General features: G+C 41.3%; 1 long non-coding RNA gene across 1 annotated transcript; it reads left to right on the top strand.

Moving 5' to 3' along the window:
* The first annotated feature begins 454 nt into the window (after positions 1-454).
* Positions 455-6,573, top strand: LOC135322341 (uncharacterized). The gene is made up of 4 exons (XR_010382866.1): positions 455-576; positions 1,590-1,653; positions 4,865-4,974; positions 6,497-6,573. It is a non-coding gene; the product is annotated as an uncharacterized LOC135322341 (long non-coding RNA).
* The last annotated feature ends 1,017 nt before the right edge of the window (positions 6,574-7,590 follow it).

Genomic DNA, 7,590 nt, shown 5'->3' with positions numbered 1-7,590 from the left:
GAATAAATAGCCATTACATATAATTATACATGTACATGTAAAATATGTGTACATCAAGTTAATTTACTTTAAAATACCTGATATTGCTGGATTAAAGTTTACCAATAAAACATTGACAGTCCTAAGCATAAATGAAAAAATATTGTTAGCCCTTGGTATTCTGACCGCTGTTTAAACATTTCCTTGACCTTCTTGAAGACTGCCAAACCCCACTGTGTCTGTGAGACTCCTCCAGGCCATGCAACCTGCTCACCAGGTTACCCAAAACACCACGAGAGAATCCTGAACTTGTGGGAAAAGCTTGGGTTGGGGTTGGGCCCTGAGAAGAGGCTGTGAGCCTCAACAGGTAGAGAGTGAGAATGCATCAAAGATAAATTTTGTTGAAATCACAATGCTCATGATTGATATTTCCATACTTTGTGCCTTTCATTTCCTTTACAACAAATGGCCAGGAAAAGCTATTCTCATCTTCCAAACTCTGAGACAAGACATCCAGGGAAAAAAATCACTGTCAGGACTGAGACAAGTTGTGGCAGAAGCTCCCACATCACTGAATCCTGAGCTGGAGGGACCCGGGTGAGTGACATCTCATCCTGTAATTCTGTAAACAAAGTTAAGTCCCGGGGAATGGAAGTGACTTGGTTAAGGTCACAGAACAAGTAACTGGCAGAGTTAAAACTAAAATTGAGGTTTGGACCCTCGTCTGGGCACTAGGATATTTTCTTTTTTTATGTGCCCTCATTGGAAAATTTAAACATTAATAGATGAGAATGTGTTTTGTTTTTACTTCTTCAAAAGAAACAGTCTGCATAAATTTAAATACCTTATGCACCATTACTTGAGATGATCAAAGGACTCAATTAGATACCATATTAAACTCATGAGACTAAGAAACGAGGAAGAGGTGTCCTCATCCATTTTTAATTTCCCCATTTTGCAGATGAGAAAAATACAGTCTAGTTGAAGGCAGTGGTGGCACTGTGAACATTCCTTGAAGATCTGGCAGAGTTTGGACAGGGATTTTCTTTCCTAACTCAGATATCTGTGGAGTTTCTACTAGATTAAATTGTCCCTTAATGGCAGGACTAGGTATTTGGGACAAGTGAGTTTGATTTTACTTCCTTCTCATGTCCCCTTTTGAGTATCTCCTCTCTCAGCCTCTGCATGCCCACATTAGGATATACACTGGTTCCCTTTTCTTCCCACAACTAGGCTTTTCCCTCTCCTACTGACAGTAGTGCTACATGTCCCAGACTTTTTCCAAACCCTTCTCTCTTTTGAAACGTACCCATCCTGTGTCTGACTGCCTTATAGCCCCATTTATCTGCTAGGGCAAAATGGGTCCCATTAGGTTCATCATAAAAATAATCTATATCAATGAATAAAATAGGCAATGTGTTAGCCTATTCATATAACATAATGCCATAACTAATTAAATATGCATATAGTCGAAAATACCCCTCCCTTGTGGTAAACTGAACTGTTTTTGCGATTTTTAGTGCTTTTTTAAAAATTATATTTACAGCAAGAAAGATAAGATACAAAGTAACTGACTCCTTAAAAACTCTGAATGTTCTTCCATTTTGCAGGAGACACCAGCAGTCATTTTGCAGGAGATACTGATCAGCCAGACAATGAACATCTCTGAACTGTGTAAGTCCAGGGTCAGGGTTGGAGGCAGGTCTACCTGAAGTCACAACAATGTCCAATAGGATGAAGAGCCTAAAATTCCAATTCACTGGAAACATGGTTGTGCTCCCTGCTGGGAGAATTTAATTTTTCAGTCCTACAGCCTCTAAACCAGCAGAGTTCCAGGAATGAGAAGAGAACATTTAGAAAGTAGAGCATGGGGTGAAATACTAGAGGCCCCTTTCCTGCTTGTGTGCTCTGGGTAGTGGAATCGCGTTTTCTGGCTGTGGAGGAAACACTATATACAGGTTACTGGTTCATAGCCTGTGTCGTGTCCTGCAGGACTCACTTCTAGCTCGGAGTATGGTATCTCCCAGATGGAGCTGGAACTGAGTGCTCAAGAGTCCGTTCTGAACATTTAAGAAAATCGAATACAGTAGATTTACAATGTTGTGTTAATTTCTGGTGTACAGCATAGTGATTCAGCTTCACATACATATACATATATATTACAAGGTACTGAATATATTTCCCTGTGCTATACAGTAGGACCTTGTTGTTTATCTGTTTTACGTATAGTAGTTAGTATCTGCAAATCCTGTACTCCCAATTTATCCCTCCCCACTTCCTTCCCCCCAACCCCCAGTAACCATAAGTTTGTTTTTCAAGAGTTCATTTTACCATTCCGTAAGACTGGCTGCTTCTGGATGATGGGATACTTAGTAACACCACGAATACTGTAAGATTAGTCTGTTGCCTTGCTTCTTTGGTTGAAAAATTAGTTCCATAGGCAGGGCACAAAAAGCAAATTGTTAAATAAAATGTGATAATTAAACTTCATTAAAGTTAAAAGCTTCAACTCTCTGAGAAACTCTTGAGAAAATGAAAGTTAAGTCACAGATTAGAAGAAAGTAATCATGATACATGTATCTGACAAATGACTTGTTTACATTATATATAGAGAGAACTTTTACAACTCAAAAATAAGAAAAAAGCAATTAAAAATCTGGCAAAATCTGAACACTTTACAGAAGATATAAAAATTAAGCTAATAATCCTTTTAAAAGATGCTCAGCATCATTAAACATCAGGGAATAAAAATTCAAACCATAATGAAATACTACTATATTCCCATTAGAACAGCTAAAATTAAAAACATTGGCAATACCAAACATTGGTAAGCATTTGTAGCAACTGGAACTCTCCTATATTTCTGATGACATTGTAAGATGGTACAATCACTTTGAAAAACAGTTTGTTGGTTTCTTGTAAAGGTAAATATGCACTAACCATATGCCCCAGAAATTCCACTCCTTAAGTATCTACTCAAGAGAAGCACAAACATATGTCCACATGAGTACTCTTCAAGAATACTTATAGTAGCTTTATTCATGAGAATCAAAACCTGGAAACAACCCAAGTGTTTATTAATGGATAATGAAATTGTGGTATATCCATATAATGTGTTACTACTCATCAATAAAAAGGAACAAGCCACTGATACTATTAATGCATGTGACAGAAGGGAAAAATCTCAAAAATATTACACTGAATGAAAAAAATCCCAATAGAAAAGAGTTCTGCCTGATTCCATTTACATAAGACTCTAGAAAAGATAAATCAAGTCTCTACTGACAGAATCAGTGGTTGTCTGGGGCGAGGTTTGGGTGTTGGGATGGGGATTTGTGCAGTGGGGCACAAGAAGTGTTCTAGTTTGATGAAAATGTTTCTATTTTGATTGTGTTGTGGTTTTTCAGGCATATAAATCACCAAAAGTCATTGAACACTAAAATGGGTACATTGTGTTATATGTGAATTATACCTCAGTAAACTTGTTTCTTTAAAAAAGTGTATACTCATATGATGTTGGATATAATCACCTGGGGTTCTATCAAGGCTTGGACTTCTTTCAGGGCTTGACGTGGGTTCCACTAGACTTCCTGAATGGCTACCAATGCTTCAAGCTTGATTAGATTCATCGGTCAGAAAACCTGTTGGCAGAATAGCTTGTGTTGTGGCCTGAATCAGCTTCTCCTGCTTTGGACTCCACTCAAAGAAAGAGTAGCCTTATGCATGACTCAGCAACAGGGTCTGAGGAGGACATCCACGTGTGGAATGTATTGGCCCTAAAGAGGGCCAATAAAGGTGTTGCTTGTTCTTAGTAGTGATGGGTGCATGATGCAGCAATTTTTCTTCCACTTGGGATAAAACATTCTAATATTACGGAGACGTGAACTTCTAGAAATGTCTCTGAAATTCCTGAATTTCCAATGTATGTATCTCCCAACCTTTGACACATACGTATTTTACCAGGGTATTTGCTCCTAACAGCCTTCCTGGTTGATTAGCCTCGTGTTATCTAAACTGTGGTCCAGCATAATGTTCTGTGGGCAGAGGATCAAAACATCCCTCTAATCTAAATTACAGTGTAAAGCAAATAATTAGCATAGTCCCCAGACCAGGATGGTGAATATGTACTGTTATTCCTGTCAGGTAGAGGCAAACTTCTTTTGTTAGAGAAAATGCATTCACCAGATCAACAGCCAGATGGCAGACCTGTAGGGTAAAGAAACAACATCTAGAACAGCAGCTTCAATTGTAGCCATGACCTTAGTAACACTTAAAATAATACACTATCTTTTTCCAAGATCCATCTGTCTTTTGCAAAGGCCAAGTTGGCCAGTTAAATAGAGATGTGATAGATATCACCACCTTTACAACTTTAAAGTCTTTGTTGGTAGACTAACTTCTGCTAGTGCCCCAGGAATATATTACTCTTAGTTCATTATTTTGGTACAGAGGATTGCTGCAGGTGCTTCTGCTTTGCCTATTCTATTATAAAAACCCCCATTCTCTAAGTCAAGGAGCCAATGTGGTGATTCTACCGGTTGCTGAGTATGTCTGCTTAAACTACATCTTCAGGAACTATGGAAATAACAAAAGAATATGTTCATGGCTGTAGTGGACCCATGAAGAAATAAAAGTAGCCCCAAAATCCTTTTATCAGTGGAATCCTGTAAACATCCTCTTTTGCCTGTGGGTTATGGTGGTTTTCTGGAATGCTACTAAGACTAACATTAGTTCAGAATCAATGTCCAGTAATTGCTAAAATGTCCTCTTTTTCTAATGCAAAATTATCCATAACTTTCTTTATAGTCTGCCACAGTGCTTACCATTTCTAATTGCTTCTTAGCTCTGTTATGCTCCATATCTTTCTGCTTGCTCTTTCTCTCAGACTGATCACTGTGGGGGAAGCCAGGTACCAGGTTGTGAGGAGATGCAAGTAGCTCCTGGAGAAGCTCATATGAAGAGGAACTGAGGCCTCCTGCCAACGGTCAGCAGCATGTAAGTGAACTACCTTGAAAGTGAATCCTTCAGTGCCAGTAAAGCCTTTAGATGACTGCAGCCCCAGTCAAAATCTTAACTGCACACATCATGAGAACCCTTGAGCAAAACTGTTCCAAATTCCTGACCAACACAAACTATGTGAGATGATACATGTTTATTGTGGTTAAACCACCTAAGTTTGGGACTTATTTGTTACACAGCGATAGCTAACTAATACAGTAACTTGGCAACAACCTTTTTTGCTATCCAAGCTGTGACTCCAGTCATGGGAATCATGAAGCAGATGAGAGGAGACAATTTATGATAGATCAATGGGGAAGAAATTTGGAACATGTGACTTTTCTTCATACCATACCACTTCAAACTGTGACAGCCCCACTGTGTGATCTGGCTGTTGATATTATGGCAGCTTAGATTTTCAGGAAACTTTAGATTTGTAGGGAACTTTAGAATTTACAAAGGAATAACTGACAAATATTTCTTGACATTTCCTTCATGATAGCTCTGTGGAGCAGATAGGGCAGATACTACTTTCAGATTTCAAGTAACTAATTTATGACAATGCCAGGATTTAAAAGAAGGCGTCTCTGATTCCACAACTGAGTTACCACCATGTCCCTTAAAGCAATGTCATTCCTACTATGTGGGTTAGTTAAAATCAACTCAGCATATTTAATGGCGAGAGAGAATATCTACACATCGCTTGGTGTGAGGTGAAGAACTCACTGAGTGATAATACTAGTTTGATTACATCTATAGCACACCAAGTGCTAGGAATACGGAGGTGCAAATGGCCAGGCCCTTCCCCTTTAGGAGCTTGGCCTGGGAGGGTAAAGCAGAACTTGCTGAGGGATATGCTTCCAGGATTGCCTTGAAAAGCCAGCATTCCTGATTTAAAAAATAAAAAAAAGATTAAAGCTGGGAGTGGAATGCCCAGGGCTCCTTATGGATTGATGTTCTGTCCCTTCTCAAATGTAGGGTGCAGCCCTCCCACCCCAGCAGACGTGTCCAAATGTGGTTTGCACAGAACAGGTTGCTTGAGGGCGAGAAACACAGTTATCATGGGGGACACCCCACTCTTCAATTTAGGCTATAATTGTTACCTTGTTTTCTTGGATCTAATGTGACTTATTGAGGTGTAAGAATAAGCTGAGACGTCTTAGGAGAAAACACCCCGGAATGAGCTTCCTACCTCTGTGGGGTTACCCAGGCAACAACCGCAGTAAAATCACTTCCCGGGTTCACAGGACAGGAATGGGATCTGTGAAGGGTTAGCAGAGGAGGCCTGTGGGAAAGATGGAGTGAAATTGCTCATGCAGTCCAGGGAGGGAAGATGCGGACCTGGGCATTAGAAAAAGGTTTCTGTGACACTAAATGCATCCAGGGTTCCCCAGCGCCACCAAAGGCCTTTCCTGAGGGAGGACAAGATCTGCTCCGAGTGGCTGCTCAGGGTCTTTACAGCACTGAGAATGGCCTGCCTTTGCTTGACTTCTCTTGTTTTTGTTTTTTTGTTTTTCAGAAATGATCACCAGATTCCCATCATTCTTTGTGTGTAACACCCATTAAACCAAAGCAATTCTCCAAGACAAAGAAAACACCATGTCTGGGGACATGTGCCAGTAAGAAGTACATGACCTCCTCTTGCTGGGGCACTGGTATTTTTAAAGCAACAAATGCATGATATTGAATATCCTATCAAGGACTCCTTTCCAAGCAGATCCAACAATTGTCCCAGGGAAGAAACAATCTGGGAAATGCCCCCATGCCATTATGGGGCGCCCACAGAAACAGATCATCCAATTCCTCTCCTTAAACAGGAAGGCAGCGGGTAGGGAGTGTGTGTGTGTGTGTGTGTGAGACAGAGAGAGAGAGAGAGAAAACTGTCATGGTGCTTGGGACCCACTGTTGTGACACCTTTTGCTCACCCCTGTAAAAACACAAGACACAACACAACTTCTCTTCAAGAACATTTTTCATCCAGAGGTCTTTGCCTCAGGGCAAAAGCATCACTCTTCTGGCCCCTGCCCAGGCCTTCTGGAAGCTGAGCGCCCTCATTCGGCTAAGTAAATAACTTAAGTGCCTAGGCTGATGAGCAGGTGGAACTGAGCCTGGTCGGGCCAGAGCCCCAGCCATAGCCTTCCTGATCCTTTGTTTTTCAGCAGCAAGTGGAGGCAAAGGTGGAGGAAAGGGAAATGTGATCTCCAGTGAATTGCAGTATTTTGCTTTCTCTAATCCAATTCAGGTGGTGACTGTAGCACAAAGGAAAAACAGGCCAATATGCAGGATGGATAAAAATCCTGATTATTACTCCCAGTGAATGTGCATGGGCTGAATTGAATTCAAGTCCCAGTGATTCATTATTAATGGGTCCCAAGTTCTGACTGGGATTGGAGGTGGGGCTTACGTGAAGGCGAAGAGGGGCGGCTATGGGAGGGTCTCTGCGCTGGAGAGGAGCTGGGCCCGAGCAGGCAGCCTCTGAGCCTGGCCCAGAGCACAGCTGGCCGAAGGCCGGTGCTTTCTCCAGGACTGCCTACTGCACACCTGCAACTCAGCCTCTCTCCTCTCAGAGCTGTGCTGCCGGCGATTTATTCCCCCCTGGAGCCTCCCCAAGGC

The sequence above is a fragment of the Camelus dromedarius genome, chromosome 10 (genome assembly GCF_036321535.1).
Source record: "Camelus dromedarius isolate mCamDro1 chromosome 10, mCamDro1.pat, whole genome shotgun sequence".
In the NCBI taxonomy this organism is placed as follows: Eukaryota; Metazoa; Chordata; class Mammalia; order Artiodactyla; family Camelidae; genus Camelus; species Camelus dromedarius.
This window is presented reverse-complemented; position numbering and strand designations above follow the sequence as displayed.